The sequence below is a fragment of the Pipra filicauda genome, unplaced genomic scaffold (assembly GCF_003945595.2).
Source record: "Pipra filicauda isolate LSUMZ 115617 unplaced genomic scaffold, ASM394559v2 scaffold29_size4552773_pilon, whole genome shotgun sequence".
NCBI lineage: Eukaryota > Metazoa > Chordata > Aves > Passeriformes > Pipridae > Pipra > Pipra filicauda.
This window is the reverse complement of record NW_024104420.1, coordinates 312631-339484: the sequence shown is the minus strand read 5'-3', so window position 1 is coordinate 339484 and position 26854 is coordinate 312631.

Below are 26854 nucleotides of genomic sequence, written 5' to 3'. Positions count from 1 at the left end.
CACCCAATCCATTCTGGGATTCTATGAAATATGATGGGAATTCTTTGGTATAACAGTAGCCTGAAGAGAAAAAACACCTGAGACATTTCCACAGTTTTACACCCAGATTTGAGAGAGGATTGTTAATGGATTTGAAGGAGATTTTCTGATTTGTGCCTGTAGACTTCTTTCACTGAAGATGTCTGATGTGCTGCCACCAGTATTTCAGACAAATTGATGGCATGGTGAGGCAGCTGGTCTGTAATTATTAGTAAATGTGACAATAAATGAGGTCAATCAGTGGCTGATGCCACTGGAAAGACAGTTGGTGATGTGCCCATTGCCTCCAAGCACCCAGGTTTTGACACCAGCCAGACACTAAAAAACCCATTAAAAATACTCCTTGTTGCAACCTCTGAATTTTATTTCCTCTCCAACATGTTGCAGCTCTGTGCATCATTTTATTTCTCTGCCATCCCAGTGACCCTGGGGGGAGAGGGACAGGCGTCTCTAATCCCTTCTCTCTTTTTGCAAGCCAAACCCTCCTCAGTGAACACACCTTTGCAGCAGCAGAAAGGGGCCTGTGCTCTCCCTCCATTTGCATTTGAATTGTATCTGAAAACCAAAACTTCAAGCAGCACTTCATATTAAATAACTAAAAGAATCATTTCCATGTGTTGTTGCAAAATCCAAGGAATCTAATTTAAATCCAATTTCAGCTGCCCCTTGCTTGCTTTTAGTGTCCCTCTGACACTTACTTATCTGGTTCAAAAGTTGGTGAAATTCTGTTTAATTTCTGCTTTCCTTCCCCTCTCTCTCTCACTCTTTTCCTGACTCTGTCCTAAAAAGGAACAGTGCAAAGGACCACGAGCCAGTCCCATTGATTTCAGTGAAACACTTGAATTATTTCAGTGAAACATTTGAATTATCTCAGGACTTCTGCTTCTATTGGTAAAAGATAAATACTAATAGATAAAGCTGAAGCCTAACGTGCTCCCTGGTGCCTTGTGACAGGGAAAAGGCCCCTGAACACAGAATATCTTGCTCTGTAGGGATGTGTTTTATCTTTGTAGAGCAGATCAGTGCTGCTGTGCTTTGTCCTGAAACCCACATGTGCCTGTCAAGTGAATTTTTTTTATGTCTTTACATCACTCCTAAAGAAAACAGTGTCCAGTGACTTGGTGAGAGGCAGAGGAGGAAGGAGGTGCCTCCTAGCAAAGTTTTTCTCTCCAGCAAGAAGGCAAATTGGTGTGGTTTTGGACAAAAATGCTGTGGTCTCAAGGGCTGTTAGCGTGGGAAATGGTGGGGAAGGGGGCAGCACACACTGTACACAGCCTGAAAAAAGAGCAGTTGGAGTGGTTGGCATTGAGGAGGGAGATAATGCAAGAACATTTCACTCATATATCTGAAAACTTGCCCAATCATTGAATTGGCATCATTAATAAAGGCAACTCCGTGCAAGGGTTGGTGTAACCCCATCTTGTTATCTCCCTGTGAGGTGTTGCCTACTTGAACCAGGGACCCCAGGAAAGCTTTCCTGGAACTGCTTCCCAGCTTGCAGAGCTCGCTTCCAGCAGGATGGAACAGCTACATTTCAGGTGGAGGGGGTAGAGAGGTCATTCCTTCTAAATATGTCCAAACTGGGCTTTGCAGAACCCCAAACTCCGGGCTGGAATAGCCACTCTTGGGGTGTCAAAGCTCTGCACGTCCCAGACCAAGCTGCCAACCTCAGCATGGGGGTTTAGCTGGCAACCACAGAATATCCTGAGCAGGAAGGGGCTCACAAGGATCATCCAGTCCAACCCCTGGCCCTGCCCAGGACACCCCAACAATCCCACCCTGTCCCTCAGAGCGTTGTCCAAACCCTCCTGGAGCTCTGGCAGCCTTGGGGCTGTGCCCACTGCCCTGGGGAGCCTGGTCAGTGCCCAACCACCCTCTGGGGGAAGAACCTTTCCCTGAGATCCAACCTTTTGGATCTCTAATCCATCCCATGTGTGAGGTCTTGGCACCCAGAGCAGCCAGTGGAGAGGGCAGGGTGCCAACCACAGGGTGACATGTGGGCTCAGGGTTACGGATGGGAAGGTTCAGTTCCCTTGTGGGCTTGACTCCTCACTGCCTGGGCACTGTTTGGGGCACCTGTGGTGGCTTCTGCCCATGATGGGACACACTTCTGAGTTAATACCAGTGCTAATTCCATGGCTCTAAGAGTTTTTGACTTCTTAGCTTTGCCTTATTGTCATTTGCAAGCAGGAACTTCTGTTGTATTGTCCCTTCATCTGTGGACACATTGCTGCTCTCAGGGCACTGTGACTATGAGCTCACATGCTCCTTGTTTCCATATCTTATGATAAGAAAGGGGGGAAAAAAGGGGAAAAAAATAATCCAGTGTTTCATCCAGAGGACAGATGAGGAGAAGGAAAAGTCCCCCTTAAAAAAACAAAGCACAACCAAAATTCAACTGTGTGGGAACTCCCCCTCTTGGTTCGCTGAAGGGGGTGATTAGAACTGCCTGAATTTTGCCACACATGCAGAAATATTGGGAAAAAGTGCAAAACTGCAAGTGCTGAGGCTTTTTAAGTTTTTTTCAGCCTGTAGGTAGAAAGCACAGCTCACACTGGGGCAAATGTACCTGCTCACCTGAAGCCCAGCTTAAAGGATGTGTAGTTTTAGCCCAGCAGGGCAGTCCCCTCATGCCCCACAAAATAAAAATTCTGGCATGGAACTGGTGTTTACTAATTCCTGGATATGGAGCTACTACTCCAAAATTAGCACCTGAGAGAGTTTTGAGATGTGGAATCAGGGAAGGAGAAGTCTTTTTCTAGCAACATTTTGCCTCTTTTGTTATTTGTAGTTTTTGTTGGTTGAGGAGGGGATGGACAGGACATGACATGACAACGCAGCTCCCCTCTTTGGAAAAAAAAAAAAAAGATATAAAGTGCTGTTTTCATCCTCTAAAACTCCTGAAAGAAAGGATTTAGGAGGACGGAATTGTATATTTTGATAATCTTCCCCACCTTTTCCTGTGCTGCTTCTAATCTCAGACATAAAGTCTGAAGGGGGAGTGTAAAGCAGATCAGCAGATGGGGATGAAAAGCCTGGCTCTGGAGAGATGGACAACAAGGAGGAGGGGAAGATGGGAGTGAGAGGAGAAATCAAAGGAGAAAAGGTGTGAGAGACAGGCAAGAGGAGTTAAATTGTGCAAAATCTCCAGGGACTGAAGGGTCTGTTGCACTGAAGAGGCCTGAGAGGAAAAACGTGAGCACAGTGGAAATCTTTGTAAGGGATGTTATTTTGTCTTCCTGCTGTTCTCACCCCTAAACACATGGCTGGAGGCAGAGACATGAAATAAAGGCTCCATTGGCTGCTGAGGTTCCTGTCAATCCATCCTGAGCACCTCTGGGGAGCAGGGACTGACTGTGTGATGTGTGTGAGAAATGGGATGAGAGCAATCACAGAATCCCAGAACAGTTTGGGTTGGAAGGGACTTTAAATGGACTTTAAAGCTCATCCCATTCCATGCCCTGCCATGGGCAGGGACACCTCCCACTGTCCCAGGTTGCTCCAAGCCCCGTCCAACCTGGCCTTGGACACTTCCAGGGATCCAGGGGCAGCCACAGCTTCTCTGGGCAACCTGTGCCAGGGCCTCCCCACCTTCACAAGGAACAATTCCTTCCCAATATCTAATTCAAACCTACTCACCCTCAGGTGGAAGCCATTCCCCCTCGTCCTGACACTCCAGGTTTTTGGAAATAGTCTTTCTCCATCTTTCAGCTCCTTCAGGCTTTGGAAGGCCACAGTTTGGTCACCCCAGAGCTTCTCCTCTCCAGGCTGAACAATCCCAACTCTCCCAGCCTTTCCTCCCAGCAGAGCTGCTCCAGCCCTCGGATCCTCTTGGGGCCTCCTCTGGACTGGCTCCAGCAGCTCCATGTCCTTGCTGGGCTGTTCCCGGGGCTGGAGCAGCTCTGCAGGGGGGTCTCCCCTGAGGGGCAGAGGGGCAGAAGCCCCTGTGGGATCAGCCCAGCACACGGGGGTTTCTGGGTGCCAGGGTGTCCCTCACCCACAAATAGCTTCTTTTCACCCCTGATTAAAATCAGAATAAAATGCTGGCCCAGAGGTGACAGAAAGAGTGTCTCATGATGCTGTTCAGACCCACTCCTGTGTTCCATGTTTGATTGTCTGATAAAGCAGTGGGATGTTCTGGAAGCATCAGAGGCTTCCCCAGCAAACTGTGCAATCCCGGATTTGAAACAGCAAAACTGAGAGAGGTCGTACCTAAAAATCTAGTGGTACCATGCCTACTTTTTCTGTGTCTTCCATCTTTTCTGACTTGGGAAAGGTGTCTCACTGGGGGAGGTTCTGTGGGATGAGCCCATCAGGGGACTCAAAGGATTCGGTATCTGTACTAACAGAAACTTGCTTTTGAACCCAAACACACACTTAATAGAATAATCCTAATTTCAGGGCCTCTCTGAAACACGGGATCTCTCTCTGAATTCCTTTGACAACAGAAAATTGAGGGTTTGTTGGGGTTTTTTTTCTTGTTGTTGTTTTGCTGTATTTTTGACCAAGGCTCCACTAATTAAGCAGCAATTTAGTTGCTTACACTTTGAAGTTTCATTCATTACCTGTCCTGTGTTAAGTCAACAAAAGGCTACATCTAAGGCAGCGAGTCTCAGGCCATCACTTCTTTTTTTTTTTTTTTTTTTGGCTGCCTAATTAACTGTAATTACTTTATTTTGTGCCGGGGTTCATACTTGTAACATTGCCTTGTAATAATTTAAATTGCATGTATGCTGCGGGGGGACTCTTTGACGCCAGAGAGGAGACGTTCCTGCTGTCCTTCCTTGGAATAGCATGGAAGTCAAAAGTACAGAGACATCATTTTCCTACCTACTCATTAGCTGCCCTAGAGGAGAATCACCAGCGAGGCGCTGGTTTTATAGGGACAGGATGTATAAGGACCCACTATTGTGCCTAAAAATAGCCTGTGTTGTTCAGGATTAGCCACAGAGGGAATCCTAGACGGTTAAAAGAGTGACCTTCCCGTGGCACACGAGCTTTGCATCCGTTCTCTTTTATTTTATAATTATGACAGATCAAAAGCATTAGGCTGCCACTCATTATCTCTTGAGGGGGATTTGAAGAATTACTGTCCTCTTGACAAGCAAAATACTCCCGCTGCTTCTATTTGTCGAGATCAAGCAGCAACCCCAACCCCACCCTCCCCCAACAGACAAATCACCTGTATTTCATTTTTCCCCTCGTGCATCAGGAAAAAGGTTGTTGCAGGCGGAGTAAATGAGGACCCAGCGCGGTTAATGAGCTCTGGGAAAGCTCCCTAACCCACCAAGGCAGCCTGAATTTGGAGTCAGGCTTTAATGATTAATAATATGGTAAATCTAGTCTCACTAGCACTAATCATAGGGGTCGTTTTGGCTCTTTGTTGGCCACGGCACCGGGCGCATCTTCTCGGCGTGGTGGAGCCCTCCCTCCCTGTCAATGGTGCCAGCAGGTCTACGCTGGAGCAGTTAAAACTAATGTGAGAGCTTAAAGTCTCTCAAGCTGCATTTGGGTTTAAAGAGGAAGGGGGGAAAGGAAAAAAAGAAAAGAAAAAAAAGCCAAACAACTTCTGGCTTTCCACGGGCCAGATAATTTGTGGAGTGTTTGGAGGAACATCACAAAGAATACAAATGGGAAAACAATTAATCAACTTGATGTAAAAGAGGGATGAGGCTGCTTCTTTCCAGAAGCAATGTCATATCAGTATTTGGGGACTAACAGGAAGCAGGAGTTCATTTATAGTGTGTTTGATTCCATATAAAACGGTTTGGGGGTGGGGCGGGGGGAACTGAATTTTTGTGGCAGTTTTGTGAGGGGCAGCAAGGTGAAAATCAAACACGCAGGTCTTTGCTGTGGGGGTTTGGTTTGATTGGTTTGTTATTTGTTGGAGAGGTTTTTGATACCATTAAGAAAACCCGACTCCTGCTACATACTGTTCTAATTTAAGCACCTTTGGCAATTCAAGGGCCTGAATTATAAAGACAACTCTTTATTTCGCTTCTAGGCTTGACACCCAGCTCACTAAGTTTATCCTGTTGGGAGCAGAGTGCACGTATCACTGGCAGAAAACAGTGGGAGGCACTGGGAAAACGTTTGTTCTTTGATCAGGACACAGGTCATCAGGATTTTAGGCTGTTCAGGGAACACAGGGAAGAGGGACTTTATATTCAGCTGATCCAATTTTGGTTTTAGGACCCCACTATGTACTGTACCAGGAGAGTGTTTAGTGTGAGGGATGAGGATGTTCATCTCCATGAAAGGTGTCTCAGTCTTGCCCCACTACCTAAGCCAAACCTTCCTCTTTTTTTTATCTTATATTTCCCCCCCACTTACAGCCCTGTTTGCCATCTCATGATGGCATAAGCTTCTTGAACTAGAGAGCCTGTCAGTCTGTGCTCGATTTTAGATGCAAGGATATCATTAATGATTAATTCCTCCATTGAATATCAATTTCAATCAGGCCCATTTTGAACACTGGGAGCTCAGAATCCTCAGACTCAGGCTGACATCCCCAGGTTCATTTGAGGATGAGGTAAACAAGGTTGTGGTGATAGAGGCAAAAAGTCTTTATGGACCCCCACTGCAGAGAGCCAGGAGGATGCTTGATAGGTAACCAGTGCCTTGGTTGGAGAGGAACACAGAACCACTGATGGAAAAAAACATTGGAACACAAGGAAAATGCTCCTGCTCAAATTCTGCCTCCTGTGAAACCCTCTCCATGCTGTGCTGGCAGAGCCAGGGAGAGCCAAAGAAATACAGCTAAATTTATATGTATGTAAAAATGTAAAGATGTATTTATAATGTTTTATGCTATTGTTATATAGATACATCTGTGAAGAGGGATTTTGGAAAAGGGCATGGAGGCAAGGGGAATGGCTTTCCCCTGCCAGCAGGCAGGGTTAGATGGGATATTGGGAAGGAATCGTTCCCTGTCAGGGTGGGGAGGCCCTGGCACAGGTTACCCAGAGAAACTGTGGCTGCCCCTGGATCCCTGGAAGTGTCCAAGGCCAGGTTGGATGGGGCTTGGAGCAACCTGGGCTAGTGGAAGGTGTCCCTGCCCATGGCAGGGGGTGGAATGAGATGAGCTTTAAGGTCCCTTCCAATGTCAACCATTACATGATATGCTAAAGGTCACCTCTGCTCTCACCATTTCTGTGTCTGCAGTTAGAATTTTGTTTCCCTTATGCATTGTTTCCATGGATCAATGTTGAACTGGATCTGACACTTTATTGCCCAGCTTTTCAGTCCTTCCACAGTTCCCACTGAGGGAAGAAAACTGGCAGGCTGAGAAAATTTGGGCTATTCAGCCTGGAGAAGAGAAGGTTGTGTGGAGACCTCACAGCACTTTCCAGGATCTGAAGGGGCTGCAGGGAAGGTGGAGGTTCATCAGGAACTGGGGTGACAGGACAAGGGGAATGGGTTCAAACTGAAAGAGGGGAATTTTAGGTTGGATATAGGGAAGAAATTCCTCCCTGTGAGGGTGGGGAGGCCCTGGCACAGGTTGGCCAGAGAGGCTGTGGCTGCCCCTGCATCCCTGGAAGTGTCCAAGGCCAGGCTGGACAGAGCTTGGAGCAACCTGGGATCTCAACCTAAACTCTGTTTGAGATGCTTCTCGAGCAGAGATTCTTCTGTCAGTTGTGCTGACCAGATTGGGTGTAAGTCCTGTTTGGCTCCCTTGGTGCTCCTTGGTTTATTACCCACCATCACATTTGAAACAGCTGTTTGGACCCAGTGTGACACTTGTGAGGCCCTAAGAAATGTCTCCACCAGCTGTGATCCTGTGGCTCTCCAGCGGATTCCAATGGATTTGGAAGGAGCATTCCCATCATCCCCCTCCGCTGGATTTCAGAGCTGCGCACAGACGAGACGTGGAGCCACGAGATGTGGAGCCAACATCCAGATCTTTGTTTGCCAAGAGCTGACGAGGCTCAACTTGAACATCAAAAATACAACCCCAAAATGCTTCCAGCCCCTGTGTCCTGTTATCAACAGATGGTATTGATAGGCTGTTCCACAGTAAAACAACAAAGGTCTAACCGGGGTCTTTAACAAATTGCCAGCGGGGAGGAGGGGAGGGAGGATAACGGAAGGAGAAAGATGGTGCCTTTAAATAGAAAGGAAGGAAAGGGAAAAGATAATGCTTCCAGTTTTTTTAATTGCACAAGTCCTGGGGCCAGCAAGGAAAACGAGTCCAGCCTATTGCAGAGCCACAAATGGCAGCTGAGCAGGAGAGCCGGGAGAGGAATGGAATTGCCCATGACATTTTGAATCATTTCCAGTGTTAGTAACCTTGGATGATATCAAGGGAGCAGCAAACCCCCCCAGCAGCAAGGATAATTCAGGTGAAATCAGTTTTCTTGTCCGTGCAGCAAACGTGCCCAGATGTGTTGGGACAGTCGGTTTCAAAAGAGGAACGTACGTGTTTTGTAAAATGGTCATTTAAATGCAGCTTTTTCCTTTTCCCAACTCCAAAGGCAGGACTAGGGAAGGTCCCCCAGTCACGTAAGGAAAGTCTTGGCTCTAGACCAGGCTTACCTGAGGCTTTGATAAACATCATCTCTCTGGGAGGAGCCAGTGGGGTGTCTGCAAAGTCAAGTCTCACATTCTTTCAGTTCTGTCAGGGAAAGCCTGTTGCTGTGCGTGTCCCAGTTCCCGGTTAAAACAGGTTTGGAATAACAGTTTGGCAATTAAAGGTGCTGTGGGTGAGAGGGAAGGTATTTACACGGGAGTAATTAGTTAAAAACAGGGAAAATTGGGAAGGAATAATGTCCCTGCCCGTGGCAGGGGGTGGCACAAGATGAGTTTTAAGGTCCCTTCCAACCCAAACCATTCCAGGATTCTATGATTCTGTGACTGCAAACCAACTGTTTAATGCCAGCATCCATTTTTTTCCCCCATTCCTAGGCTTCCAAGGTGGTTCCAGGGTTTCCAAGGCTGGTTGTATTGTGTCTGCCAACCTCTTTTGCCCCTGAGTGACGGCACTGCAGAGTGGAAGGGATCACAAGCCAAAAGCTGTCTTTGAGCATTTTAACTTTTGCATACTTTAAAAACCCATTAGCCGAAATACTGTCTATACTTTCAAGCAGCAGAACATCAATCTTGGAGCAGTTGCAGAAGAAAGTACTTAATATTGAATTTTCTTGCCTTTAAATTTGGATTGGAATGATGTGCTGCTGTGGCTTTGCGTTTTTACAGCGCGACTCCAAAAATACCACACAGCCACTTTCAGATACTTTCCTTATAATTGTAATGTCTCTCTTGGCAAATGGTGTGCATTATAAAGATGGATTGTAGCTGTGCTGAAGGTACTTGTTACACCAAAGAAAATCTTCATTAAAAACAGATTATATATTAATAACTGTGTTCTTTCTGAAAACTGCAATTGCTCTTAAAGCACCAGCTGAAAAAGTTCAAGTAACAAACTTTTTTTTTTTTTGCTTAGGTATTCCATCCTTTCTATCTACAGGGAAAAAAAATTCCCCAAACAGGACAGGGAATTCCATTTGTAATTCTGTTGCTGTTTTCTTGAATCTTTCAAGTAACTGAATATTGCCAATAAGATTTTGGGGTGCTACATAAGGAGCTCTGCATTCTCTCTCCCTATGTAGCTTCTTCATCCCAAATTTATTATCACAATGGCTTCTTCAGAGGTGTGAGTGTGTATAAGAACAAGGTGGTGCTTGGAGACCTGAGGAGGAATTCTGAAGAGTAGGTTAAGTATTTTAACACAGGCTTGAGGTTGTGATAATTTAAAAATATGTCTCGGGGGTTATATAGGATGTTTTTCAGGTATAAAGTGAACAATTGTTAGCAAACTGCTGAAAATAATGAACCCATTTATAACAACACAAGAGGGAACGGCCTCAAGCTGTGCCAGGGGAGGCTCAGGTTGGCCAGGAGGAGGAATTTGTTGCTGGAAAGGGTGGTGAGGCCTTGGCAGGGGCTGCCCAGGGAGGTTTGGAGTGCCCATCCCTGGAGGTGTCCCAGGAAGGCCTGGCCGTGGCACTCAGTGCTCTGGGCTGGGGGACAAGGTGGGCATCGGGTACAGGGGGCACTCTGTGACCTTGGAGGGCTTTTCCAGCCTCAGTGATCCTGGGATTCTGTGATGTAATCTGAGAGAGAATCCTCTGAAATCCAAAAAATGTATAATAAGATTTGCTGTAAAAGTGGGGTGAGAACCTGCCACTTCATTTCCAGTCAGGCAGACTGGCTACTGAACATCTCAAACAAAACCAGTGTCCTCATGAGCTGCCATCAGTCCCTGACTCACTGCCTCTCCATGGAGCTGAACACCTATTCTGCTGGGTAGTTCCTCCTCCTTCACATCCATTCCTTGATCCATGCTGCTCTGGATTCGTCACTCTTTGCCCTGATGAACTGTAATCATCAGACTTGATTTCTCTCATTTCTATTGCAGTTTCTTGTGTCCTCCTACAGTAAATGCTGCCCTTTGCTCTTGTGGTGTCTCTTGGGCTCTCTGATCTCCTCTGTGCCTCAGACACTTCCATCTCTAACGGAATTGCCCACATTCTTCTTTCATCCCTGTTTGCTCGTGCAATCTTTGAGGCCTTTGAGATTTTTGCACTTTTATCTGTGACACAAGCCCTGGTTCATGCACTCCCTGTCACAATTTATGCATTCCTAATCCCTCTTTCCAAGGTGTCATGGAATCACAGAATCCCAGAATGGGTTGGGTTGGAAGGGACCTTAAAGCTCATCCCATTCCACCCCCTGCCATGGGCAGGGACACCTTTCACCAGCCCAGGTTGCTCCAAGCCCCATCCAACCTGGCCTTGGACACTTCCAGGGATCCAGGGCCAGCCACAGTTTCTCTGGGCAACCTGTGCCAGGGCCTCAGCAGCCTCACAGGGAATGGTGTTTATTTGCTGGGTGTGCAGAGCTGTGCTGAGGGCTGACAGCCTGCCCTGGGTCCCAGGGAAGTTTTATTGCAGAACATTTATAAAATACTCCATTTTATAAACAGCAGAGGAAGGACAGAGGAGACCTTCTGTAAACTGAGCCAGAACAGGAGGAAGGTCATTTCCCTCCTGAATCCATGGCATCATTTCAGGAAGGTGTGAGCCTGTGCATGGCCAATATCTCCTCGTTACACCGGGAGGGGTGACAGGGTTAATTAAGCAGGGCCGTGCTGTGCTGCTGGGCAGTGCTGGGGACAGTGCACAGGGACCCGGCTGGGCTGGGGAGGGAGCAGGGAGCAGGACTGTCCCTCTAAGTGCCCGCCCTCCTGTTTGTAGCTCGGCCCGTTGCATCTTGCCAGACACACAGACTCCTCCGAGCACTTTCACAATCATTTCTTGTCTCCTCAATTACCACTTCCTCCTCCTCCTCCCCCGCCTCTCTCTTCTGTTTGACCTTCTGGTCATTCCTCCTGGTGCAGGAGGCTACACTACCCGTCCAATTAAAGATAGAAGTATGTGGCACATTAGGACTTACTTAACAAGCCTCTAAATCCCCCTCAAACCAGAGCCTGAAGCCTCGATGTTCTCGATTTGGACCCATTTTGAATTTTTGCAGGCTGCAGTTCAGTCTCTGACACAGCAATTTCAGGGCTTTGGCACTTTGCTGTTGCTTTGCTTTTTTGCTGCCAGTCCACTTTTAGGCACAGACCGAGTTCCCAGGTTCACATATTGCACTCGGGGGTTATTTTTAATTCCTAAAGGCCGCTCGATGTAACGATCAGCAATCAAAAAGAATACACAGTTATCACTCTTGCAAACTTTGCTGCGCCTCGGTAATTAAACCAACAAATTAGTTAAAGGCTCCAATGCGGAAGGAGATTGGTAGACTGTGGTCAAGACACACATTTAAGGATTTTTCCCTTAAGCTGCTTTTTCTGGGGGAAGCTTTGATAAAGCCCATATGATATCAATTATCATTAACTCTGTGTGGTTTCCCTGCGTTTGGAGCTCTCAGACGTCAGTAGACAGGAGCCCTGAGTTAAGTCTTTAATGTAGAACTGGTATTTATGCAATTCTCCTTTGGATTTGTCAGCTGACATTTGAAAGGGAAGATTTGAGACAATTTATATGCACAGCCTGTGGCCCGTTGTGCTGAGTGACACTTCCTCCACTGATCTGATGTGACAGAGCTGTTCCAACAGCAGCAACAACATATTTCAAATGCCAGGTCCAAAAAAACAAACATTTTAATTATACCTCGAGTTCAGTCACCGCCTGAAAAACTGAAGGATGAGCTTTAAGGTGTCACTGCTCAACAGTGTCATTTAATAAACTGATTTAAATCCTCTCTTTGGACTCATAGAAAGGCCCTAAAACATCAAAGTCTCTCTTGCCTTGAGCTCTGCTCTACAGTCCGAGCCTTCCTCCACAGGCAGCAGAAGGAATTCGGCAAACACTGAGATGTGATTCACTCTTAAGATCTTCAAATATGCGGATGAGTCACTGATAAGGACATGGAAGTTGTGCTGACCAGATTGAGTGGCAGCAACAGGCACTGGGAATCACAGGATGTAGTTGGGAACAGATGAGGGAGCCTGGAAAGTCGTTTAATTGAGGAAGTACATATGAAAATCCCCAGTACATATGAAAACCCACAGCACATCCACAGCAGCCTGGGGAGTTCATTCCACTGGGGGAGGAAATATCTATATAATTCATTTTACTGGGATTTACGGGCAGGTTTTTTGGCCAGATAGTTCACAGCTCCTGAAAGTTTGGGGTTCTCAACAATTTGGAGAAAAAAGCCCAAACCAAAGCAAAATACGGGGGCCCACAAATTAACCCCAGAGCATCTTTACTCTGAAACTTTTTGGCAGTTGCATGTGACTGCAAATGTTGGTTCCTGTGCTAGCTGAGCTTCGTGTCCATGTCTGAGCTGGGTGCTGTGGGCTGTAGCATGGATATGGATAACCAGGAGGCAGAAATATCATAAGGAATTATATTTTCATTATATTTGGATTTTATTTGGTTTGGGTTTTTTTTCCAAAACCAGGCAGAGTTAAATCATAAAAGTTGAGGGAACCTTGAACACTTTGTCTTGACCTTTTTGTTTCTGGGCAGAGCCCACTTCACTTGTGCTTCACTTCACACCTGTGAACACCAGGATTTTGGGGACAAGGAAGGGGGAATTATGTTTGAATGCACCACGTGCTCTCAGACGGTTCTTCGACCTGAACAGTAAAAAAGAGTGCAGCATTTTATACCCTTGTGTGCAGAGAAATCAACTTTTGCCTCCCAAGAGAGATTTGGAGACTTCAAATGACACTTCCACGGGTTACCTGTGACTGCCAGTACAGGAGATGTTCACCTGCTGCTGTTGCTCTTCTGACCCAGCCCATCATTTTGGGGCAGTTCGATGCCACTTTGCCTTGTGTCATGTTTTTTTTCCTGGTTTCCTGTTCATCCAGAGCTTCCGTGGCTTTTTTTTGTGTGTGTGTGTGGCTACAGTAGCACAGGTGGTGTTTTCAAGTGTCATAACATAAAGCTTAGGGATGTTTTGCAGCTACTAAATATGCAGCAAACCAGCCTGTTAAGCAGCCAAATTCCTGCTGGATGTCAGCACACAAAGCTCCCCCTGCACAGCAGGCCTGGACTTGACCTTGGGATTTCTCCCACTGATTCATCCAAAGGTTATTTGTCTGGGATGTTGCTACAATCAGAGTAATTGGAAAATAATCTTATGCTGTTTAATCACCTTTAACCGCCTGCTCCTGTAGCTGTACAGGAGCAGAAACCCTCAAGGATGTGGTTTCCCTGTGGTTATCAGGAAGAACTAAGTGAACCCTGATTTTTCTCCTGAAGTTTCAGAACTTTGGGGTTATCAGATGCTACAATCAAAAATACTGATTCAACAGGTTTGAGAAACACCTTAAAATGTCTTAATACAGCTTCAAAATGCCTTAAAGTTTTCTATTTCTCAATATTTTCACTCTTTCTTTTCTACGGCCGCCTCCTTAGGATATTCTGAACACTTGGAAATTTGCCTTTTTAACTCCCCACGTCTAACAGTTCCTGTTTAGTTGATTAGAAATTCTTCTCTTGTACTCCTGATTTCCGAGATTTTTCTCCACCAGATGTAGTTGGAGCATGGACAGGCACAGATTTGTCTTTTCTTCCCAGATTTCTACACCAGGTTACACACTGCATTCAATAGATGTAGAAGAATCCCCTATTTCTCCTGTGAAACTCCAATATTTGCAGTGTCCCCTGACCCAGGCAAGACATAAGCCCCTGACACACAGTGTAAACCCCGTAGATTAGAGGTTTCTGTCATGACCCCTGATGCTCCAGAACAACACAGACAAGGTATTTTAGTTGTATTACTACTAGTTTCTGCATTAAACTTAACAACTTGGCACCTAAAGGACTGGTGGAATGGAAGACTTTCATCCCTTTGAGAGGGTGATGTTCCAAAATAATCACACAATAGAATATCCTGAGTGGGAAGGGACCCACAGGGATTATCCAGTCCAACTCCTGCTCCTGCACAGGACACCCCAACAATCCCACTCTCTCCCTAAGAGCGTTATCCAAATGCTCCTTGAACGCTAAATTCAAGATGGGAGTGAGCTGAGGGGTTGATCCCAGGGTGTCCTCTCTGAGGGAAGGTCCATTCCCATACAGAGCCCATTCCTAGAAGTCAGTGGCTTCTAGGAGTGTGTTGCTGCCTGATGAGGAGACCCAGGGATTTGGTGAAACCTCTCCCAGGTAATGATGCCACCAGATCAAAGGGAGGTAAAGGAAATGGAGAGAAGTGGAGGGAAAACAAAAAGACTTTCACCAGTCACTTGAAAACTGCTCCATACAATCCCAGAATGGGTTGGGTTGGAAGAGACCTGAAGGCTCATCTCATTCCACCCCCTGCCATGGGCAGGGACACCTTCCACTAGCCCAGGTTGCTCCAAGCCCCATCCAACCTGGCCTTGGACACTTCCAGGGATCCAGGGGCAGCCACAGCTTCCCTGGGCAACCTGTGCCAGGGCCTCCCCACCCTCACAGGGAACAATTCCTTCCCAATATCCCATCTCCATCTTAAAAGAACAGTGACAGCAGCTGAGCAGAAAAGCCAGCCAGGAGAGCTGACAATTTGCACTGGGAATGTGCAAACAAGCGAGGTTGGAATGTGTGCCCGTGTCAGACAGAGGCTCGCCCTGCCTTAAACACAGCCCTCGCTCAACCAAACCCGGCTAAGAAAAGCCTGCGGTGCTGGAGACCTGCAATTTCTGAGCTGGGTCAGTGTTGTGGGGGGAGCCACCAAAGAGACAGAAATGTAAATACATCCCAGCAGCACAAAGGCTGTGTGGGGATGGAGTAGTTTTGCTGTTGACAAGGATTTTGGATTAATGGAAATAAATCGTTTCGCATCAGAGCTTTTCGCTGAATGTTCCAGTCTTTCCATTTTAATTTGTTTTAAGGCAGGAAAAGTTTTCCCATCAATCTCGTGCTGCTACTACGAATATGTTTAGTGAAGTTAAGAATTAATTATATTGACCATTCATCGAGTTTTTTGTTATTGCTGCATTTTATTAATCTTCCTCAGCTAAAATATGCTGGAATTACATTTACTTGCCCTTGTCTAGGCTTTGAGCATTTACACAGAGCCTCCTCCAAACTAAATATTAGGTGAGTGCTGCAAAGCCTTCAAAGCACTGCTCTGGATCTGCTAGGTTTAAGCAATGGAAGTTGAATAGGTTACTGAAATCCATAGTGATCCCCTCACCCCTGTTCCTTAAGCTCAAACCTATCGGGGATATATCCTGCAATGCCCTTTTCTCCATTTTCAGGAATACTTAAAAGGAGGTGGGAGTCAGCTTTGGAAATCCCAGCAGTAAACTGGATTAGGATCCTGACAATGTGTGGCTTGGAGGGGACACTGAGAAGGTAAAAGTAAGGTGCTGTTTAATGACTCTGTCGAGAAAGAATGGCCTGAAACTCCTGTGAAGTGTCCTGGACCATCTCTCAGGGCCTGTGATCACGGCAGAATCGTGACAGGCTGCACCACAGTGATGCTGCTTCACTGCTCCTGCAGCCCTGCACAGTTTGCACTCTGGAGGCTACAAAAAAATGACCTAAATGCAGTTATTTTGTCGTTTTGAAATGAATTATAAAGCCTGGTTAATTAGTTGTTAGTGAGATCACCATCTGCACAAGGCCTAGGCAAAGAGCCTCCAGTAGAGGGAGTGACCAAATTAAAAATCCCACCTAAACTGCCTCTGGAATTACATGGAAACATTTTTTATTCCTGAAGTGTGCGTGCCCTGGGAAGCAGGGAATTCTCTTGCACAGGGCCTCGTGTGTGAGGGTGACACTCACAGCCCAGGTGTGAGCCTCTCAAAAAGTGACATTAAATATGGGAACAGAGCAAGAAGTTTGTCCTTTTTGCAGCTGTGGCCGCTGCGTTCACTGCTCCCTGCATGTCACTTGGTATGTCACAGGCATGTGTGACACTAATCACACTGGCTCCCTGTTCAAAAGGAACCCGAAAATCCCAGCTTTGATCCTCAAAACCCTCGCTGAGCTGAAGTCCAAACAGGAGTCTTGTTTGCTTCTCCTGCTAGGAAAAGGTTCTGATTAATCCAAAGGATTAGGAGGTTGCTTAGTTTTAGGTAGCACTTAAAACAACTTTGAGGTACTTGATGATGAGGCTCATCTGTCCTCTTCCCAATCCATCTTTATCAGCCTTCCACTGTCAACCCAGGCACCTAAAAATGACTTTTTTCTTCAAAGGCAGCTCAGAGAAAACAGTTCTAACCAGGGTGATGCTGAAAGATAAAACCCCCTTTAAGTGAACTTTAAATTTAAATGTGAGTTCTAAATGCACATTCTTCCCATCACATCTCAGTTTAAGCTTTTTTTCCTGTATAAAGTCTTTCTCCATGCAGCATCAGTGCTCTGAACTGGGATTTTTATGTTACAAAGCAGTGAAGATGCAGTTTCAGAAGCCTGAAACTTCTCCAGGTGCCCGTTGAACAGCTCAGAGCAGTACCAAAACCTGTCCTACCATAAACAATTGCATATATTCTATTTAAAGATGTGATTAGAAAAGCAGTGTTTGGGGAGGTTGGGGAAAGAGTGCACTTGAGAAAAAAAATACGGGGGCAACAGTGGGGAGGAGAGAGAACCCCACCTGAAAAAGAACTTCCATCAGTGATTTTAAATATGGGGTTTGATTTTAAATATGGGGTTTGATAGACACTTATCTTTTTAAGTAACCCCTGACCTTTCTACTTTCTTGCAGCTTTCAGATGTACTTTTTTTCCTTTCTGTACCCAGGCTGAACTGTGTGTTCAGCCCCATTTCAGGTGAATTTTTTAAGCCCTATAAACTTCACAACCGTAGCACACAAACATTTTATTTTTCTCCCAAAGACAAACAGTATAATATCCTCTGGGGAAAACAAGAGGTCTCCAAGTTTAGAAAACAGGCTGGAGTGATCATTAGTGAAGTACAATTTCATGGCAGGAAGTCGGCTTGGATCCCGTCTATGTATCCCAGACATTTTATGGCCTGGATACAGAAAGCTCATATGGTGAATGTTGGGGTTTTTAACAGCCATATTTTGGGCCCATAAAATAACCAACTACAACAGTTAATTTTCACCCACACACCCAAATTGCTGGTTGGTATCACAATTTCAGTCCCCTGACACCCCTTACACAAACATACACTGCTCACCACCAAAACAAGGGAAGCCAGGAGGGGAGTCTTGGGGAATTGCGATGGAAGTTAAAAAAACACACACACCACAAACACCAAAACGAGCAGCAGATGACTGATCCACCTCCCAGCCAGGCACAGGAGGAAGCACTTTACAAGATGTGTTGTCTCCCAGCTCTTCCATCTCTCCATCACCTTCGCCTTTCTGGTCTCTGTCATCCTCCTTCCACGAGCTGCTGTGGCCCAGAGCAGAATCAACAGCTTCCAAGAGCACCAACAACTTTAAAGTCTGCTTTAACTCTTTCCCAAGCTCTTTCCATGTGTTTTAGCAGGGAACACGGTGGATGGGCGGTGGTTTGGATTGTAAGAAAATGTCAGCAGGAGGCTGAGCTATCATCCACTCATCCTAAAGAGCATTTAGCTCTACTTAAAATACAGATACACAGCACGGCCAAGAGAAGTTGTGAAACACATTAAAGCTTCTTGGGCATCCAGTGCAGTAAAAATGGAGGAAAAGGGAGGGAACACTTGCTAGTGAGTGGCATTTGGGGTTGGAACAAGAAGATCTTTAAAGTCCATTTCAACACGAAGCACTCCATGATTTTTTTCTTCTCAAGCTCTCTGAAGGATTTGGCTCCCAGGTCCCACTAGAGGTAGTTAAAAGGAAACCCCAGGTCCCTGAGGTGGTTTTGACAAGCTTGGGTGTAAGTATATTGTCAGCAGAGACAAAATGTGTAAATATGTATCTTGAATTAAAATCTTCTCGTTAGGAAGATGAGGGTGATTAGGGATGTCTGCAGGATGTCAGGTGTTAGGGAGAGAGTTGTTATTTGATAAATCATAGAATCCCAGAATGGTTTGGGTTGAAATGGACCTTAAAGCTCATCTTATTCTACCCCCTGCCACCGGCAGGGACACCTTCCACTAGCCCAGGTTGCTCCAAGCCCCGTCCAACCTGGCCTTGGACACTTCTACTTTCCTCTTACCTTTTTAAGTCCTGGGCACTTTCTGTGAGAAAATTGTATCAAGCACAAAAAGAGTATTAAAAAGTCTGAGGTACTTTAAAAACTAGTTGTAAAATACAGATTTAAAGCTGAGCAAACCCCTCCTGCCTAAACCTTTCTGGCCTAATCAATCTGGCCTAAAAAACAAGCTACTGTAGGTGGCACGTTGCGTCTCCTTTGTGTGTGTTCAGACTGGTTGTCTTCTAAGCCAGAGGGGAGCTCAGCACACAACTTGTAAACACAATTCTTTTGGAGTCTGCATGGGATAGGAGGTGTTTTTCCTGAAGCCACATCCCAGGAACTTCTCTCCTTAAATTGCTTCCGTAGCATCATTTCATAGTTCCTCATAAAAAGGAAGGTGGCTTCCTTATGGCAGAGAATGTGGGAGAGAAGCTGGAATCCTCTGCCCTTCCTCTGCCAGGAGGTGTTTTGTCCTCTTGAGGGACTCAAATCCTGTTTCCTGGGTGGAACTTGCTGGCATTGAATGTCCCGGCATGCAGAGCTGCTCTCTCCTGGCACTTGCATCCTTCACTTGGGGTCCCCAACTTCACCTCACACACCAGGTCTTTGCAAGACTAATTTCCAGTTTCTAGTCACCAAGTTTCTTGGTTTCTCTGCAATCTTCCAGATTCAATCCATATCTCCAATAAGTGTCTGGATGAAGTCCTAACAGTATGTTTTCCTAATAGAGACTGACTAAAATTATATGTTTTACAGGTGAGCCAGGGATGGGAGGGGATTTACAGTTCCCTGAGAATCAGCTCTTTGACTTAGTTTTTTTCATTTTTAAAATGCAGATTATTTTAACCAGCAAAAGCTGCAGCTGGAGAATATTCGAGGAACACCATCTCAGACTGACGTGCTCAGACATCATCACTGGTACTGGCTATCACAGAATCCCAGAATGGGTTGGGTTAGAAAGGATCTTAAAGCCCATCCAGTCCCACTCCTGCCATGGGCAGGGACACCTTCCACCAGCCCAGGGTGCTCCAAGCCCCGTCCAACCTGGCCTTGGACACTTCCAGGGATCCAGGGGCAGCCACAGCTTCTCTGGGCAACCTGGGCCAGGGCCTCCCCACCCTCACAGGGAACTATTCCTTCCCAATATCCAACCTAACCCTGCCCTCTGGCAGTGGGAAGCCATTCCCTCTTGTTTTGACACTCCAAGTCATTGGAAATAGTCTCTCTCCATGTTTCTTGCAGGCTCCCTTCAGGCCCTGGAAGACCACAATTCAGTCACCCCAAAGCTCCTCTCCAGGCTGAACAATCCCAACTCTCCCAGCCTTTCCTCCCAGCAGAGCTGCTCCAGCCCTCGGATCCTCTTGGGGCCTCCTCTGGACTGGCTCCAGCAGCTCCATGTCCTTGCTGGGCTGTTCCCAGGGCTGGAGCAGCTCTGCAGGGGGGTCTCCCCTGAGGGGCAGAGGGGCAGAATCCCCCCCTGCCCTGCTGCCCACGCTGGGGGATCAGCCCAGGGCACGGGGGGTTTCTGGGCCGGGGCAGGTCCAGCCTCTGCCCCACCAGCACCCCCAGGGCCTTCTGCCTGGGCTGCTCTTTAAAGCCTTTAGTAGGATTTGTGCCGTTCCTACTCTTTCTGATGAAGCCCCACGTAACATGTTAAAGATAAAACCTGCAGGTTTTCCAAGCTGTGCCATTTTTCAGGTGATGGTGGGTTTAGGAGAAGAATTAGGGCCGACCTGAGTTCAAACAGAACGTGGTGTAGCATGTCCACATCACTTGTCAGCTTTGAGGGGTGCAATGAAACTTCACTGATGTGGGGAAATTCAGGCTGTAAATCCATAATTCCAGCATGCTGGGAGAGTAGTGAAAAAGTAGCTGTGCACCTCCCTCAGCAAGGTTATGGCATACACTTCATATGGAAAATATTATTTAACTACATTTTGGAGGGGCTGAAATCCTTGTCTAAATGACAGAAGAGCTGAAATGTTGTTGTCTGACATGCAGAGCTTTCTTTTCTTTAAATGTTTTATATTTATATAAAAATATAAATAGGAATATCTATGATTTTGACGGTAAATAAGTAACAATAGCAACAACACTCTTGAACTAACTGTTTACACCACTGTGGAGAAAGGGAGGACTTCTGCTATTTGTCACTCAGCTTGAATCAATGCTTTCACATTTCAGAGACTTGGTTTGGGGAAAACTTTTCCTGCCTTTAATTTTCCAAGGTTTTATTTTGTTTCTGATCAAAGCCACACACAGTGAACTCAGCCAACAGAAGAACCACTGGAACCAGCTTCCAGATAGCTCCTTTTCTGCAAATCAAGTGACAATGGCTCATCTCATTGTGTGGTTTCAACAATTGGAAGACAATTTAAAAGCAAACTTCAGCACTCAGCAAATCCATGGAAATCCAATGACAAATGGAGCGAGCTAAAAGCAGCCAGGGAATGATGAGCATGGGAGGCTCAGTCTAACAGAGCTCAGACAGGAGCCTGGGTTTAATGATTCGTCTTAATAACTGCCGTGGAAAATTAAAAGGTTTGATCCAACTATAAAAGGCGCCTTCCCAACATTTGATGTTCCCTTCTAAGTCAAGATCAATTAATACAACAGGGTGAAACCTGAACCACAGAGCAGAACCACAGAAGACCTGGCTCGGGTCAGGGAGTACGACCAGGGCTTAGGAAAAACTTTGGAGTTGCTGATTTTGGGTGGAGTTGGGTTTGTTTGAGTTTTTTTTTTTTTTTAAGAATTACTCCTCTGAGGTATAATGTGGAGCACTAATCTAAACGTGAACCATGAATTCCACCATCACAAACTCTCTGCAAGCTCTCTTAGAGCTGGAAAGATGGATAGAATCATGGAATGGTTTGGGTTGGAAGGGACCCTCAAGACCATCTCTTTCCACCCCCTGCCATGGGCAGGGACACCTTCCACTAGCCCAGGTTGCTCCAAGCCCCGTCCACCCTGGCCTTGGACACTTCCAGGGATGGAGATTCCAAAAACTTTCCCAAGTCAAGGAAGCTGGGGAGGCCAAAGGCTGGGAGGGCAGCCCAGGGTGCAGAAAGTGCTGGCTGTGCTTTATTGAGCCTTCCAGTGCTGGGCACAGTGGGGAATCAGCTGGAGCAGCAGGTCTGGGAGGGCTGTCTCGGTGGGGCTGTTCCTGTGCATGACATTTCTCAGGTGTGACCTCCTCATACTTCCTCAAACCTGGTTGTGAGACTCTCCCTGACCCTGGGCAGGAACAGCCAACCTGGACACAAACCCACCCCCCAGTGATATTTATTCCTCTGTGGTGTTTTCGAAGCCCACGTGCAGCCAGTGCCAAAATCCCAGGGCACATTTTCAGTCCCCATGTGCAGATTCTCCATGTTTTGGTGATGTTAAGTGGGAACAGTCATGATTCCATGAGCCAAACCAGGCAGCAGCTTTTCCTTGCTGAGGGCAGATGACTCTGCCTCTCTCCCATCCTGTTGTTCCTAATATCTACCACAGGGAGCAACCTAACCTGCAGTTAGATCCTTTGGGAGTGGAAAGCTCAAGAATCACTGCATTAAGTAGGTTCTTCTACCTGCTTCCCCCCTCTTCCTCACATGGCATCACATCCCTGCCTGACTGTAGCCAAAAGTGTTCCAGGACTCTCCTAAAAACTAACCTGTTTTCTTGCCTGGGCAATTATTCCACCGGATGGCTTCTGAGGCTGGAAGTGCCCTGGGAAATGCTTGTGGAGGGCTCTACACAGGGCTGGGAATGAGGGGATGCTTCAGCATTCTGGCATCCCAGAATGCCAGAATGTTTTCAGTTGGAAGGGACCTTAAAACTCATCCAGTTCCACCCCCTGCCTATTATAGGACATGCTGTATATGTGTTTCTATGTATTATATATATAATATAATTGTTTATATTTATATTTAAAATGATGACCATAGGACCATAGAATCCTAGAATGGTTTGGGTTGGAAGGGACCTTAAAGACATCCAGTCCCACCCCCTGCCACGGGCAGGGACACCTTCCACTAGTCCAGGTTGCTCCAAGCCCTGTCCAACCTGGCCTTGGACACTTCCAGGGATCCAGGGGCAGTCACAGCTTCTCTGGGCAACCTGTGCCAGGGCCTCCCCACCCTCACAGGGAACGATTCCTTCCCAATATCCCATCTAAATCTGCCTTTCTTCAGCAGTTTTTAAATGTTTTTGCCCAGTCTAAGCAGCGGGACCTGGTCAACCTACAAGCCCAGGGGTGCCTGCCTGGGTCTCTCGTGTGTGAGAGAAGGTCTGTAGAGCAGCAAGAAACATGTTTTTTGAACTCTTCCCAGTGTTCAGGCTGTGCCACTTCAGAACGTTCAGAACTAAAAACACTAAAGGGAAAAAAACCCCTCCCTTTTTATAGCCTACTGCCTCGTTGAAAGTGATTTATGAAATGGAGCTTCCTGCCCACCCAGTGCACAGAACAAATACAGACAGTGCTTTGAAATAACTACAGTACTGTGCTATTTTCAGTAATATTTAGCTCAGACTTAGCCAAGAAAGCCCACTAAGCTCAGCAGACAGACATAAAAAGAAACGCTCTTTCTGCATTTTTGTGTGCGTGTGCATCTATTTTGGGTTTTACTCCTCTTTTCTCCAGTTCCTTGTCTGACTATCAGTGCAGTCCCAGCTCAGGAGAACACTTCAAACCCACTTCTCAGCACAAGTCACAGCTCTTGAGCATGCACCTAATTTTAAGTGCCTTAATAAACATGTGCTTAGTTTGAGATAGTTTTGTTTACTGTAGTGGAACTCAGCTCTGTGTCACCAGTGGCAGGACCCAGGGAACAGCTGGAGCTGTGCCAGGGCAGAGTCAGGTTGGATCTCAGGCAAAAGTTCTTCCCCCAGAGGGTGGTGGGCACTGACCAGGCTCCCCAGGGCAGTGGGCACAGCCCCAAGGCTGCCAGAGCTCCAGGAGGGTTTGGACAATGCTCTGAGGGACAGGGAGGAGTGTTGGGGTGTCCTGGGCAGGGCCAGGGGTTGGACTGGATGATCCCTGTGGGTCCCTTCCAGCTCTGGATATTCCATGATAACTTGTTGAATTCTGTCACTTTGACAGCAGTGGAAAATGTGGCCCATTTACTTGCACAAGTTGATTATATTTTGTGTATGTTTAGAAAGTGTTTAGAAAGTGCTTTTCTCCTTTTCTATAACTATGAGGTTTTACCTTGGCACCAGATACCCTGTCACAGTTGGCATCAGGAGGTCACTGTCTTGGCCATCACCTACTGTGTTTTCTTTCTTGAGCTGTAACTTGTTTCACAGTTCTGTTTAGGAGAAAAGATAAACCCAAGTCATTTAGGTCTGTCCAGTCCATTTCTTCTGCCTTCAGCAGAATATTAAATCAGATTGGGCAAACAGTGACAACTTTCCAAAATCCTCTTCCCTTTCCCCCGGGGATTTGGAGGTTGAATGTTATCTTTGCATGAGGGGACTTGTATTTGAAACAGTCTAATGATTTTGAACACCTGTAACTGCTGTGAATTAGCTTGTGAACTGTAATTATTAATTAGGAACCATAATTGCAGAATCACAGAGTGGTTTGGGTTGGAAGGGACCTCAAAGACCGTCTTGTTCCACCCCCTGCCACAGGCAGGGACACCTTCCACTGGCAGGATCACAGCATTACTCAGGACCAATTGCTGTGGGTGTTGCCTCAGGAGCATTTCTGATGCATCTGGATACCTGGATCCTGAATGCAATCCAGGGTTTGCCATAACTTTGTGGAAGGAGAGCTCCTGCCCCTCGGGTTTCTACTCTGAGATGTGTGGGATACATAAGCACTTTGGTTTCCAACTGCTCCATCACTCCATCCCCTCACAGAAACCTAGGGAATATCTGTAAAGCTTTCCAGCTTTTCCCAGTTCACACACACGCACGTTTTCTGATTTTCCTCGTTCCAGTTGCTTTTGTTATTCCACCCAAGCTCTGGGATCTGTCTCCCTGAGGACAGAGACGTCAGCGGGGCAAAACTGCCTAGAAATCTCATCGTGTTCAAAACACAGCAAGAAAGGTCTCTCTTCTTGGTGTTCCCACGCTGTTAACACGTGGTTTTCTTATTGTGGTTTACTTTGGAGATCGAAACCATGTGCTGTGCTAGGAAATGCTGTGGAAGGTCCCTTTCTCATGAGAGTTTATCAGACGAGATCGTTCAGAGCATACATTAAAAATACATCAAACAGAAACCCGTTATAGTTCACTATCTCAGTTTGAGGCAATGGAAGGAAAGCACCACCGGTGATGAGGACTTGGGCTTTGCGTCAGCGTTGCAGATAAGTTCTCCTACCCAAAGAGGACTCCAAAAGAAACCTTATAAAAATATCTTTTAGAATGAGAAATACCACGTCATTTCAGTTTAATAATGTGTTACTCAGCTGCACAGTTGGATTTAAAAAATGCTGGGACTCCAGTAGATAGAAAAATAAGTCATAGTGTTGAATTTATGTCCTGCCCACGACAGCACATGCCACTGTTTATCCCTTCAGCTAAGGGGAACTTTTGGGATGTGCTTTTCCCCTCACTTAAAACCCATTTGGGATGTTTGCATTTTACAGTCCAAAGAGAGAATATGACTTCTACTGCTCTAAGAAAGATGGTAAGAATTTCAAAGGCAGGAGAGCCCAGGTACAGTGGGATGAGCCCATGGGACGCTTGGTCCTCAGCCCCATAATTACAAGAAACAGCTCCTCATCGAAGACCAAAATACTGATTTTCAGACTTTCTGATGCATGACTCAGTGCAACACATTGCTCTTTTCACAAAGCTGCTTTCCATTCTTCTCCTAAATCAGGAGAGCCCTCGATCCAGCCCTTTCTGTCATGCATTAGGAACTCCAAAAACATGTTTACTTAAGTACAAAACCACATTAGCTCAGCATTATTGTATGCCTCCAACACACATAAATTACAATAGATTGTGGGGTAGGAACTTTGATCAAGAAAAGCCCACACTGAAATTCCCTTGGAGGAGGGTTGGAGCACTAAATGCTCCCTGTCTCCTTTTCCTCTCATCCCTACGATTCCCACTGCCGGTCGGTTTGTGGATTGCTTGCTATGTCTGCACTGCAGGCTATGAGGGAAGAAAGCACGAAGAGTAGCCCCAGGAAAATCATGCTATGTCATGCATCTAATCTCTTTTCCTGGCACTGATTTCCATGTGCAGAACCTCAAGGGTCAAGAGAAAACCCTCCCGTGTTCCCCCCAGTGCTGTGTCTCTCACCCGGGGTTCTGGAGTAGAAGAGCAGACTTGGGAAGGAAAAACGTTATATGGACCCAACCCTTCCAAAGAAACCCATGTGGGCAAGATTTTTTTTCCCCATCAGAGGCCCTACACTAGGATTTTTTCCCCATCAAAGCAGGAATTCTGTACAGTGGCAGAGACAATTATTATGCCGAGGCACTGAGGAAGGTGCTGTTGTAGGTAGAGGAGCTGAGAAACAAACCCAGCATGTTTCTTCCTTACAAACTCCATGCATTTGACCCAGTATGATATGTGTGGCACGTCAAGTCTAGGAAGAGTGTCCTGTCCCCCCATGTGACAGTTCTTCTCATTCCCTTTGGGAGGACCTTTTGGCTGCTGCTCTCAAGCTGATTCCATTGCCATCAACGCCAGCACCGAAAAGTACACGAGAAACACAGTGCTGGGGTTGGGTTGGTGGTTGGACTTGATGATCTTAAAGGTGTTTTCCAATGTTAATGATCCTGTGAAACAGTCTGGGTGTCATTTGAGGAACCAACATCCCTCCCATTGAAGAGACGTTCTCCCGATGCAAGCGGCAGCAGAAGTCAGTCCGTGCTTGCCTTTGAAGTGTTAATTGATTTTGTTGATTAAACAGCATGATACACTGTTTATCAGCCACTAAGGAAAACCCCAGATTCTTCCTGTGCCAAGTATTTGATTTTTTTACTATTTGTTTGTACATGTAGAAATCTAAAGCCCTGAAATTTGAGAAACTTTACACTCAAAGCGAGGGACTTGCTCACGTGTTTGTATAAACACGAGTTTACAGAGCACTCATGGCAGTTTGACTCTGATACTGTTGTTCCTCCCTTGTTTTTGGCAAGTTAGAACACCCTCCCAGCCCCAGGCTGTACATGGGGAAGAGCCATGTACTTTAAGAAACTGATATTGCTGTTATAGGCAACTTTTCCCTTTAAAGGGGTTTGGATCCCGCAAGGGAGTGAGGTG